Raw genomic sequence first — 14,426 nt, 5'->3', positions numbered from 1 at the left:
CATTTTCCCAATTTGAAGCAGTCTCAGGGAGGGATTATTTGGCTTGCTGGGGAAAACCACATGTATTCCAGGGAATATATGGATGTCCCCAAATAATGCCCTCAAGGACTGTGTCAGGTTGGGAAAATGACACAGGGAAAAAGGCTGAAAACCCTTCTCAAAATGCACCATTATTCTGTACCTGCTGAGTTTCCATATTTTCCTGGTTTGTGGTGCCATCCTTGTGATATGTTCTGGGAACAATTTTCAGCAGAAAAACTGCCATAAGGGAACTGGTAAGAAGAGCCCTTTACGCAAGTGTTTCACTGAAGAATACAGCTCTGTCCACTACATTTTGCTAAAGATTAATATGGTGGAGGAAGACCTATACGCAGCTGAGCATCTGGTGCAGATCTCCCTACCTGAGAGGGATGTTTCTCCTGAAGATTCTCCTACCTGTATCTAATATCTTTGTTTTTTCCTAGCAAATTAAATTGTTCTTGCTCTCCCTGTGCATAGAAGAACAATTCTGATCTGGAAACACATGCAGTGCTGCAAGAGAGTTACACCTCCCCTCCTGTACCAAGGTCTGGTCTGGTCTGTCATTCTCACTGTTTTCCAGGATGGTTACAGCATGAACTACTGGAAATACTGAGCCCTTGGGATTACTTAAAAATGGAGGAGGGGTGTACTATCACCTACTCGATCAAAACCTTGAGATTGATCTTGAAATGGAGAAGGAAGCAAGGGAGATGATGAAAGCAGATGTTGTGATACTGGGAGATTTCAACTGGGTAAACATATGCTCAAGTCATCCTGTAGAAATAAGCTTCCTGAGAGCAGGGATGCCCAACGGTAGCTCTCCAGATGTTTTCTGCCTACAACTCCCATCAACCCCAGCCACTGGCCATGCTGGCTGGGGCTGATGGGAGTTGTAGGCAAAAAAAACATCTGGAGAGCTACCGTTGGCCACCCCTGCCTTAGAGGATGCCTAGATAATATAAATGACTGTGCACTGGAACAGTGGGTCATAGAGTCAACCTTCTGAATGAGTCTCAAGATCTGGTGATAAGTCCAATCCAATCCAATAACCTTTAATGGCATAAATAATCTTTAATGGCATTTCTCTGGTGAGAAATGTACAGGTTGTTGCACCAATTTGGAATAGTGACCACACTGCTACTAAGTTCACCATTCAAGTCAATGGAAATTCCCCTAAAGTCCAAACGTGTAACATTTGATTTCAGAAGAGAGAATTTTACAAAAATGAAGGGAATAGTTGTCAAAGAGAGTAAAATCCCTAGAGGAGGTTTGGAAGCTATTTAAAACCACTCTAACAGAAGCCCAGAAAGAATGCATTGCACAAGTTAGGAAAGGCACTGCCATGTCTAAAAGAAGGCCTGCGTGGTTAACAACACAAGTCAAGGAAGCTATAAAAAGTAAAGAGGCTTCTTTTAAAAAGTGGAAGATCTGCCCCAATGAATTAAACTGAAGGAATTACAGGTTCTGGCAAAAGAAAAAAATGTAAATCAATAATTAGGCATGCAAAAAGAGATTTTAAGTTGTTAAAGCATCAAACATTTTAAAAATCCATAGCAGGAAAACAGCCAGAGAAGCAGTTGGGCCCTTGGATGACCAAGGCATAAAGAGATTGCTAAAGGAAGATAGGAAGATGGTAGAGATGCTCAATGGGTTTTTTGCTTTTGTGTTCACTGTGGAAAATGTGGGGCAAGGACCCATGCCACAGCCATTATTTTCAGGAAGGGAGTCTGAAGAACTTGAGGCAGACCGAGGTGATGAGAGATGACATCCTAAACTTTTTTTTTGCCTCCGTCTTCACTGTGGAAGATGAGAAGCGTTTGCTCACTCCAGAACCGCTGATTTTGGGAGGTGACAAGAGAGGAGGTCCTATGACTGATAGATTTAAAACCTGATAAGTTACCAGGCCCGGTGGGCATACACCCAAGAGTTCTGAAAGATCTCAAATGTGAACTTGTTGATCTCCTGACAAAAATATATAATCTTTCATTAAAATTTGCCTCCATTCCTGAGGACTGAAAGATAGCCAATGTCACCCCCATCTTTAAAAAGGGTTCCAGAGGAGATCCAGGAATTACAGGCCAGTCAGTCTGACTTCAAGACCGGGAAAGTTGGTAGAAACTCTTATTAAAGAGAGAATTAGTAGGCACACTGATGAACAAATGTTATTGAGGAAGACTCAGCATGGGTTCTGTAAGAGATCTTGTCTCACTAACCTGTTAGAATTCTTTGAGGGGATGAACAAACGTGGACAAAGGGGATCCGATATATGTTGTTTATCTTGACTTCCAGAAAGCATTTGATAAAGTTCCTCATCAAAGGCTCCTAAGTAAGCTCAATAGCCATGAGGTAAAAGGACAAGTCCTCTTGTGGATCAAAAACTGGCTAATTAATAGGAAACAGAGAGTGAGCATAAATGGGCAATTTTCACAGTAGAGGGTGGTAAGCAGTGAGGTAGTGCAGGGCTCAGTACTGGGTCCGATGCTTTTTAACTTGCTTATTAATGATTTGGAGTTGGGAGTAAGCAGTGAAGTGGCCAAGTTTGCAATGACACTAAATTGTTTAGGGTGGTGAGAACCAGAGAGGATTGTGAGGCGCTCCAAAGGGATTTGTCAAGGCTGGCCGAGTGGGCGTCAACATGGCAAATGAGGTTCAATGTGACCAAGTGCAAAGTAATGCACTCTGGGGCAAAAAATCTTAACTATAAATACAAGGTGGTGGGGTGCGAACTGGTGGAGACTGACCAAGAGAGAGACCTTGGGGTCACGGTAGATAACTCACTGAAAATGTCGAGACAGTGTGCAACTGCAATTAAAAAGGCCAATGCCATGCTGGGAATTATTAGGAAGGGAATTGAAAACAAATCAGTATCATAATGCCCCTGTGTAAATCGATGGTGCAGCATCACTTGAGTACTGTGTACAATTCTGGTCATCACACCTCAAAAAAGATATTATAGCATTGGAATAAGTCCAGAAAAGGGCAACTAGAATGATTAAAGGACTGGAACACGTTCCCTATGAAGAAAGGTTAAAATGCTTGGGGCTCTTTAGCTTGGAGAAACGTTGACCGAGGTGTGACATGATAGAGGTTTACAAGATTATGCATGGGATAAAGAAAGCAGAGATAGAAGTACTTTTCTTCCTATCTCACAATACAAGAACAAATGGACACTCAATGATATTGCTGAGCAGTCGGTTTAGAACAGGTAAAAGGAAGTACTTCTTCACCCAAAAGGTGATTAACACATGGAATTCACTGCCACAGGAGGTGGCGGCTGCTACAAGCATAGACAGCTTCAAGAGGGGATTGGATAAACATATGGAGCAGAAGTCCATCAGTGGCTATTAGCCACAGCGTATTGATGGAACTCTCTGTCTGGGGCAATGATACTCTGTATTCTTGGTGCTTGGAGGGGGCAACAGTGGGTTTCTAGTGTCCCCACGGATGGATGGCACCTGGGGTTTTTGGCCACAGTGTTGGACTGGATGGGCCACTGGCCTGATCCAACATAGTTTCTCTTACATTCTAAACCTGTTGAGGAAAGTAAAAACCAGTAAGGCATACCCCTGAGAGTTCCTAAGGAACTCAAACATGAGGTAGTTGATCTACTAACCTCTCTATATAATCTATCACTAAATTTAGCCACTGTAGACATTATATACTTGAACTTCCAAAAGTCTTTTAATAAGGTACCTCACCAAAGGCTCCTGAGAAAACTTAGTAGTCATGGGATAAGGGGATGGGTTCTCTTGTGGATTAAAAATTGACTAAATGACAAGAAGCAAAGAGCAGGAATAAATGGAAAGTTCTCACAATGAAGGGAAGTAGGAAGTGAAGTCCCACAAGGATCAGTATTGGGGCCAATGCTATTTAATTTATTCATAAATGAGCTGGAACTAAAGATAGGTAATGTAGTGGCCAAGTTTGCGGATGACACATTATTTTTTTTTGAGTTTTTAACTTTTTATTACATTTAACAACAATATATATATATATACACAAAACATAAACTTAGGGATGTAGACAGCGGGATGCATTATATACTTATATCATTAGAATACAAATCCTTTGTTCTAACCTAAACCAAATCATACATACTACAGTTAACCCCTTTTTACACTATATTCTTATTATCTTTCCCCCATAACCATTCATACAATAAGTTCCATTTCCCTTCTGTTTGTCTATTTGTTAATTTCTTCTCTTAATATCTCCATCAGAGTATCTACCTCAGCTCAGTCTAGAACCAACCAAAAATACTTTCTTTCTTCTACACTGTGATCCAAAAGAACATTTGGCATTTCAAGTCATCTTACTTTATTTATAAATTACACAGTATCAATTTAATTCCCTGCAACAACAACAACAAAAAAAACCCAGCAAGTTTGGAATACACTTTAATACAATAAGTTCCGTTTTCCTTCTATCTAATTGTTAATTTCTTCTCTTAGTATCTCCATCAGAGTATCTACCTCAGCTAAGTCTAGAACTAACGAAAAAGAAAACTTTCTTTCTTCTACACTGTGGTCCAAAAAAGAAGAAGAAAAAAAAAACATTGGCATTTCAAATCATCTTACTTTGTTTGTGAATTGCATGGTATCAATTTGTTTCCCTGCAACAAAGCAACCAGCAATTTCGGAATACACTTTCTTCAGTTTTATTGGTGTAATATGCCAACAATATAACTTTAATGATTTGTCTCTCATCGTCTGGCAGACCAATTCCTTCATTTTCCTCCTAATACACCTTATATAAACCTCTCTCAGCAGGCGGTGTTCCTTGAAAAAAATAAGGCAAGCTCTATAGCCATTTTCTATATCTTTCTCCAATTCCTTTTTCTTCATACCAAGAACTGGTGTCAAGATCTCTACTATCACCTCCTTTATATGGTCATACCTGTCCTCTGGAATATTCTGCATTCCTGAAATATGCTCTACCTGCACCGTTTCTATTCTCACTAATCTGTCCCCTTCGTATTTTTGAACTTTTTCAATCTCCTCAGACTTTTCATTCACTACTTCCAACTTTCCTTCCACATATTTTGCATATTGTGCCAAGCCATGAATCTCTTCCTTTACTTCCGTCAATTGCTTTTGCAGGCCATCTAATTTCTTATTTACTCCATCTAATTGTTCTGTCAGATTTGCCTGCACCTGACTCAATGCATTCATAAAATACAATTGCATAGAATTCTGCACTTCCTCTATAACTTCCTGTGAGGCCATTATCTCCATCAGTTTTAAAGTTGCCAATAGTGGGACTAACCTATCTATTTTGTCTTACTTGTATGTCATACTCATTTTTCTATTATCCAAGGTCTTACTGACACCCCAATTCCAATTCATATACTACTACTTCGCCTTACTTCACTCAAAATTCATACATCTCCTTCCTTTAACACTCTCACATACCAGTTGGTTTTTATATCCTTAAATTACTATTCTTTACCACCAAACACCCTTCACCTGAACATTCACATTAACTCATTACATATAGAAAATCATACAGAAAATCAGCAGTAATCAAATTAACAATAGTTAATTATTCAATCCATTAATTATTTGTTAACTGTCTCTTTTGAATCCTTAATGTTTCCCAACCGCTTATTCTTCTGTCTACCTCTTCTTCTTCTCCTTTTTCTTCCTCTTCCTCTTCTTAATCTCAATCTCTGCTCCTCTCTTCTGCTACCAGTTCAAAAAGCCAGCTCAGTAAATCCATTCCTGTTCTTCCACATCTCTGCCAACGGAATTCCAGCCTCTCCACCTCACCTCCGCCCTTGCGTTCCTGGAAACTCTATACTAACATCAAAAGTCTCCCATCTTCAGATTCAACTCATTTCAAAGGTCCAGTGACTTTATTTCCACCCTGTATATTATAACCACTGTTGAGCCTTTATTTAGCTCCCTGTCTCTTTAAGAAAATCACCATGCACAAGCATATGGGAAAAGGGAGAGGAAAAGAGGTTCGTGAAGGCTCCCTTTAAATCCGGATGACACATTATTCAAGATGGTTAAAAACAAAGTTGACTGCGAAGAGCTCCAAGAGCTTGACAAACTGAGTAGGTGACTATGTGGCAAATGAAATTCAGTGGTTGTAATAGGGAGCTTTCTGGGAGTGAGAGGGGGATGAGGTGGCATCACCAAGCATGACATGCCCAGCATGATGATGTCACTCACATGTGATGTCATCACACTGGGGACATTGCACAGTGACACTCTGGTATTTTGGGCAAAACTCTACCGTAGAGTTTTGCCCAAAACACCAGAGCATCGCCTCATGATGTTCCCAGCATGACAATGACACTGCTGCAGGATGTCATCACATTGGGGACATCATGCCGGAACCTGGCTGTTGGGGGTGGGGCTTCCCCCTGCAGCCAGCTGGCTAGCAGATAGCAGGAGCCTCTGAAATTGGGGGGTCCCTCCCATCTGGGGGCTGGCCACCCTACATGGTAAGTGTAAGGTGATACACACTGGGACAAAAAAAATCCCAGTTTCAAGTGCAGGCTAATGTGGTCTCAACTTGATGAGACTGAGAGGGGAAAATATCCACCAGCTGCGCTTCAGTGTTGAAAAGACATCACATAGCTGGAAAAAGTAAAGAAGAAGGCACCCAATGTGATTAGGGGGTTTGAGCACCTTTCCTATGAGGGAAGTCTGAAGAGTATGGGACTTTTCAGTTAAGAGTAAAGAGATTTATAAAATTATGCATGTGGTGGAGGTAGCTGACAAAGAGAACCTTTCCTGCCTCTCGCAAAATACTTGAGAGCATCCAGTGAAGCTAATGGACAATAGATTCAGGATGGACAAAAGGAAATACTTGTTTACACAGCATGATTAAAATTTGAAATTCACTGCCAGAGGATGTTGTGATGGCCACAGGCATAGCCAGCTTTAAAACAAGGTTAGACAGATTCATGGAGGGGGGTCTGCCAGTGGCTATTAATGGTGATGAAGAAATCTCCATGTTCAGAGGCAATAAACCTTTGAATCTCAGTGCTAGAAGGCAGCATCAGAAGAAGGCCTTGACATCAATTCTCAGTTGGCCATTTAGAGGAACTGGTTGACCACTGTGTAAGACAGGATGCTGGAGCAGATGGACTGCTGGTCTGATCCAGCAGAGCTCTTCTTATATTCTAATGCACATTATGGTATATCCCACTGATATGTGTGGGTCTTCATAACCCTCCCCCAAATGTGCATAGAATCAGGTGATAGACTTGGAAGCTGTATTCAGGATTGCAAGATGTACCCATCTTACTCTAGAGTATCAAAGTATAACAAAAGTGTACTGGTCCAGCACCTTAAATACTAATCATATTTATTTCAATATGAGATTTTGAGTCACAGTATCAGATTACTTTTCTTAGATTTCCTTTCTCCCTGTACTTTGACTTTCTCTGCGCATGCGTGTGTGTGGCTCTATTTCCTGCAGTTCTGTGGCTGTACCTTGTGTCAGAGTTCCAAAAGTGTCATCCAAAGGCTGAAAAAGATTGAAGACCTTTAACCCAGGGTGTATAGATCCAAGAGGGCAGCCGTGTTGGTCTGAAGCAGTTGAACAAAGCAGGAGTCAAGTTGCACCTTTAAGACCAACCAAGTTGTATTGAGAACGTAAGCTTTTGTGTGCTCTCTAAGCACACTTCATCAAATGAGGGGATCAGGTATTGTGGGCTGAAATACATGCAGTTTGTTGTTTAAGAGTGCAAACTGTGGTCACATGATAAAACAATTTGGCTTGGCCATTTGGCCTGGATAGCCATAAAAGGTAATAAAGTTCCCTGCCAATTGGTGTTTTGGCAAATCACAGGACATGTATTTCCTAGTTGTAGGCTACCTAATTTACTTATCAGCACCAATCTATACATTATAAACATCATTCTAGTCTGCCATTAGAAAACAAGAATACATAAAATGAAAATGGGTTAGGTATATGTAATGAGATGAATAGCCAATATCCCTTATTTGAGTATGTCAATATAAAACATTATTCTGATACACTATTATAAAAGAGAAATACATTGGAATACTGTGGATGTATTAGGACTACAGCCTTTAAAAGGGGAGGGGGAGGTTAACTCTTTCTGTTCCCAGGATGCATGCCAGATTCGCTTAACCCGTCAGAAATTTTAAACCCTAAAGGCTTCTCCCGCCCTTCTCTGTCTGACTACTCCCACTATCATCCTCCAAGCCGTACCTCCACACAGCCCAGCAGCCGCTCAGCCACAGGCAAAACAATAGGATCCCAGCACCCACAAACGGGCACCACAAACGCGCCATCTATCTCGCCCAATGCGCACTTCCCAACCGCCCTCCGCAACCGTCAATGTCTCGCGCTGGTAGAGTCCCAGCCTATAGCACCGCAAAGGATCGCACCTACACCAAGCGACCCACTCCCTTGCATTTGGTCAGGCAAACTCTGTTGCACACGGCTATTTTTATGGGAGGGGGGGGGTCTGGAACTTGCCGCATGGCACTCTGGGAAATGTAGTCGCCGCAGACGGCCACGAAGACCTCTTTAGATAAGAAGCAGTCTTTTGATCCGAAGGGAAACAATGGGGAACTGAGTGGCTGGTGGTGTTCTTCTGATGGAGCATCTTTTCTCTCCGACTCTGGAAGAAATGGGCAGGATTAATCATTAGGCGTTCCTTTTCTTGTCTCCTGTGTGGGCTCTGGGAGCAATGGAAAACCCGTGGCTTGCGAGAACTTCTTTGCCCGCGTTCCCATGAAGGCGTCACGGAGCCAGCGGATCTGAGAGCTCGAAAGGACGACGACGGCAAGGGAAAAAGGGTGGATCTGCTTGTGAAGGTCCTGAACATCGTTTGAAGGGTCATGTAGGTCAAAAATGCAATACGTAAGCAGGATTGGGTTTTTCTCCATGTCGTGGAAACGCAATTTGGAAAAGCCTTTGACGGTTCTCCCAACAGCTACTCTCATTTGCTTATCTTTGAGGAGGGGCAGGGGCGGGAGGAATTAACAGTAGGATATATAGACATCCTCAAGATTTGTAGAGCCTGCCGCCTCCTCAGATCTCACTATGAACGGGGGATGGGGTAGGGATTCACAAATCCAGCACTATCTTTTTGCCCAGGTTGGCAGGGTGATGTCTCTACTTTTTATTATACTGCCCAGGTTCACCATAGCTGTCCTCCCAAGGAGCAAACATCTTTTAATTTCATGGCTACAATCACCATCTGCAGTGATCTTGGATCCCAGAAATGTGAAGTCTGTCACTACTTCCACGTCTTCTCCTTCTATTTGCCAAGGTGTGATGGGGCTGGATGCCATGATCTTAGTTTTTTTGTATGTTGAGTTTGAAGCCTATTTTTGCACTCTCCTATTTCACCCTCAACAAGAGGTTCTTTAGGTCCTCCTCACTTTCTGCCATTAGAGTGGTGTCATCTGCATATCTGAGGTTGTTGTTTTTCCCGGCAATTTTAATTCCAGTTTCTACTTCATCCAGGCCAGCATTCCTCATTATGTACTATGCATATAAATTAAATAAGCAGGGTGACGATGTACATCCTTGTTGAACTCCTTTTCCTATTCTAAACCAATCAGTTGTTCCATATCCCGTTCTGACAGTTGCTTCTTGACCCTTATACAGGTCTCTCAGGAGACATGTGAGGTGGTCTGGAAATCCCATCTCTTTAAGGACTTGCCACAGTTTGTTGTGATCCACACAATCAAAGGCTTTAGCATAGTCAATGAAACAGAAATAGACGTTTTTCTGATACTTCCGTGCTTTCTCCATAATCCATCAAATGTTGGCAATTTGATCTCTAGTTCCTCTACCTCTCCGAAACCTCGCTTGAACTTCTGGTAGTTCTCAGTCTGCATACTGCTGAAGCCTAGTGTCATGATCCTGGGCCTAGTGAGGCCTGCAGGCCCCAGGGAAGCCTGCATAGGAGTACTAGGAAAAGCCTACATCTCCCAGGATCCCCTCTGTCCCTCTTATTGGGTGGCAAGGGATTTGGAGGGAAACAGGCCCAAAGAGGGGTGGGGCCTGGGAAGAGAATATAAAGGCCAAGCCCAAGAAGTGGGTGTTCTTTCCCTGGAAGGCTTAGCTAGAGGCAGGCTGTTGCCTGGAGAGCTGGAAGCAAGGGAAAGGCCGTTACCCAAGGGGGGTAAGTGTAGTCACCTCAAGACTGGATTACTGCAATGCCCTCTACATGGGGCTGCCTCTGTGCTGAACCCGGAAGCTGCAGCTGGTGCAGAATGCGGCGGCTAGGCAACTATTAGGGCTCCTGAAGTGGGAGCACATACAGCCAAGGCTGCGCGGACTGCACTGGCTGCCGATCGCATACCGGGTTCGTCACAAAGTACTGGTTATTACCTTTAAAGCCCTATATGGTCGAGGACCTGCCTACCTGAAGGACCGTCTCTCCCCATATGAACCCCAGAGAGCACTGAGGTCAGCGGGGAAGAACCAACTGACTATCCCTGGGCCAAAGGAGGCAAAACTACAGAACACCCGTATACAAGCCTTCTCTATTGCAGCACCATACCTATGGAACCAGCTCCCGGAAGAAGTGCAGGCCCTGCGGAGCCATGGACAGTTCCGCAGGGCCTGCAAGATCATCCTTTTTAGGATGGCCTTTGCCTGACTAAACACTTGATGGATTCCCCTTAAGTGAGATCCGCCATCATATCATATCTGCTGATGGAATAGCACCAGAAATATTTAATGTGTAATTTTAAACTGGAATGTTTTTAAGGTTAAATGCTGTTTTTAATATATATATATATATATATATATATATATATATATATATATATATATATATATATATATATATATATATATATACACACACACACATATATATATATATACACACACACACACATACACTGTGGCTAATAGCTAATAATGGATGGTTTTTCTCTCACCATTATATAAGAAATAATTTGTTGAATACGTGGATGAAATATAAGAAATATGGTGATGAAAGGAAACCGTTATGGATAGTGCCAGCAGAAGTGATTAAAATAACGGCTGAAGTAGGTGAAGAAAAGTGGTTGTCATATAATCAGCTATTAAAAATACAAGGCAGTAAAATAGAGTTGAAAACTGCGAAAGAGTTGAACAATAAATATGATTGGTTTCAAATGCAACAAATAAAGAGTTTGGTGGGAAAAGACATTAAAACTGAAGGAATAAGAAAAGAACAAAAATGGAAATAGTTCTGCTTGGAGATAATGAAAAATTAATTTCAAAACTATATAAACTACTTTTGAAATGGTCTACAGAAGATGAAGTAGTGAAATCTCAAATGATTAAGTGGGCAATTAATGTAAATAAAGAAATACAGATGGAAACTTGGGAATATCTTTGGAAGAATTCTATAAAGCTTTTGACATGTCAGAGTATTAAAGAGAACTGTTTTAAAATGATGTACAGATGGTATATAACTCCTAAAAAGTTGGCAAAGATGAACAATAAGATGCCAGATAGATTTTGGAAGTGTAAAAAACATGAAGGTTCTTTTTACCATATGTGGTGGACTTGTGAAAGAGCAAAAAGTATTGGCAGATGATTCAAAAAGAAATATCTAGGAACTTGGGTTATGAAATCAAGAAAGCTGCAGAGACTTTTCTGTTGGGATTATATATGGAAAAATTTCCAAAAGAAGCTAGAACTATAATTTGGTACTTGCTCTCAGCTGCTAGGACATTGTATGAGCAGTTGTGGAAGCAAGAAAGAATACCAGAGAAATGGGATTGGATTATAAAAGTTATAACATGGAGTGAAATGGACAAATTGACAAGAATTTTAAGAGACTATGATCTAAAAACTTTTAATTTGGAGTGGAAGAAGTTTAGAAATTATATAGAAAAAGAGTGGAAAATAAAAGGACATTGGACAATTTTTGATAATGATTAAGTCTTAAAAGAAAGAAAAATAGAAATTTCTGTTTTATTAGTTAAGGGTACCTTTAAATATTAGACTTTTAAGTATATAACACCGGCGGGGGTCAAGTAACGGGGGGAGGAGGGGTTAGAAAAGTAATATATGGAATAGTTAAAAAGAAGTAATTAATAATGCAAGAATTGATTGTTACCATATGTTACTGGAATAAAATCGTTTTAAACCAGGACTTTGCTGAATAGCTCAATTGAGCTATCCTCATCTCTGCTCGCTTTGTTGTTAGTAATGCTTTCTAAGGCCCATTTCTCCAATTTTCTTGAACAGATCTCTTGTCCTTCCCATTCTATTATTTTCCTCTATTGCTTTGCATTGTTCCTTCAGGAAGGCCTCCTTATCTCTCCTTGCTGTTCTCTGAAAATCTGCATTCAGTTGGGTGAATTTTTCCTTTTCATCTTTGCCTTGCACTTTCCTTCTTTACTCAGCTATTTGTAAAACCTCAAAAGACAGCCACTTTGCTTTCTTGTATTTCTTTTTCTTTGGGATGGTGCTGATTGCTGCCTTCTGTACAATGTCACAAACCTCTGTCCATAGTTCTTCAGGTGCTCTATCAGCTCTAGTTCCTTAAACCTATTCTTCACCTCCACTGTATATTCATAATGAATGTGATCAAGGTCAAACCTGAATGGCCTAATGGCTTCTCCAGTTTTCTTCAGTTTAAGCCTGAATTTTGCAATGAGTAGCTCATGATCTGAGCCGCAGTCAGCTCCAGGTCTTGTTTTTGCTGACTGTAAGGAGCTTCTCCATCTTTGACTGCAGAGTATATAATCAATCTGATTTCTGTGTTGCCCATCAGGTGATGTCCATCTGTAGAGTCGCCTTTTAGGTTGTTGAAAGAGGGTGTTTGCTATGACCAGCTTGTTCTCTTGACAAAACTCTATTAGCCTTTGCCCGGCTTCATTTTGTTCTCCAAGGCCAAACTTGTTAGTTGTTCTGGTTACCTTTTGACTTCCTCCTTTGGCATTCCAGTCCCCTATGATGAGGAGGACATTTTTGTGTGTGTGTTAATTCTAGAAGGTGTTGTAGATCTTCATAGAACTGGTCCACTTCAGCCTCTTCTGCATCAGTGGTTGGGGCATAGACTTGATTACTGTAATACTGAATGGTTTGCCTTGGATATGGATCAAGATCATTCTGTCATTTTTGATATTGTATCCCATTACTGCCTTCCTCACTCTCTTGTTAACTATAAAGGCCACACCATTTCTTCTATGGGACTCTTGCCCACAGTAATAGATGTAGTGATCCTCTGAGTTAAATTCACCCATTCCCGTCCATTTTACTGGTTCCCAAGATGTCAATGTTCAGTCTTGCCATCTCTTGTTTGACCACATCCAGCTTACCTTGATTCATAGATCTTACATTCCATGTTCCAGTGCAGCATTGTTCTTTGCAGCATCGGACTGTTCTTCCACCATCAGACACATTCACAGTTGAGCGTCCTTTCGGCTTTGGCCCAGCCACTTCACTCTTTCTGTGGTTACTTGGACTTGCCCTCCGCTCTTCCCCAGTAGCATATTGGGCACCTTCTGAGGGGCTCATCTTCCAGCACCATATCTTTTAGCCTTGTGTTACCGTCCATGGGGTTTTCTTGGCAAGGATACTGGAGTGGTTTGCCATTTCCTTCTCCAGTGGATCACATTTTGTCTGGGATCTCAGCTGTGGCCTGTCCATCTTGGGTGGCCCTGCATGGCATAGCCCACAGCCTCACTGAACCAAGCAAGCCCTCTAGCCACATCAAGGCAGCAATCCATGAGAGGGATACATAAAATACATGGATTCAAATTGTAAATCCTCATGATTTGTAAATGGAATCACCTGAAACCCACTATTAAATTATAGATTACATTCATGTGCAGACAGTATCTTTTAAAAAATTACTATCTAGCATTGGTGGTATTGTGGCACAAAAACATGAATCCTTGTGGATCATTGGGATTTTTACATAGAATTCTACAACACATGCTGTTAAATTACAAATCACATCCATATAGTCAGACTGTGCAATAAAAGGGCCATATATCCAGAGCTTCATAGCATTGCCACAGTATTAAAAAATAGATCCAAGGTATGAATACTATTGTGTTTACATTATTTTTATTTGGAATTCCACAAAGCCTATCACTGAATCACAGATCACATCCATAGACAACATTAAAATTCACAGAACCAGCACAACATGGCAGCAACATCCCCTAAAATCCACTGTTAAATCACAGGTCTTGGTACTGTAATGGGAAAGAAATGGATCCAATGTTTTGTAGTGTCACATGGCTAAAAAATACTAAATTAATGGGTCCTTACAATTTTTACATGGAAAAAAATGAAAGCCATTGTCAACTCACAAAATACTGGTCTGGTTAGACCTCACCTAGAGTATTGTGTTCAGTTTTGGGCATCCCAATTTAAGAAGGATACAGACAAGCTGGAACATGTCCAGAGGAGGGCAACGACGATGGTGAGAGGTCTGGAGACCAAGT

Source organism: Heteronotia binoei, chromosome 1 (assembly GCF_032191835.1).
Source record: "Heteronotia binoei isolate CCM8104 ecotype False Entrance Well chromosome 1, APGP_CSIRO_Hbin_v1, whole genome shotgun sequence".
Classification (NCBI taxonomy): Eukaryota; Metazoa; Chordata; class Lepidosauria; order Squamata; family Gekkonidae; genus Heteronotia; species Heteronotia binoei.
Note: the sequence above shows the minus strand (reverse complement) of the source record.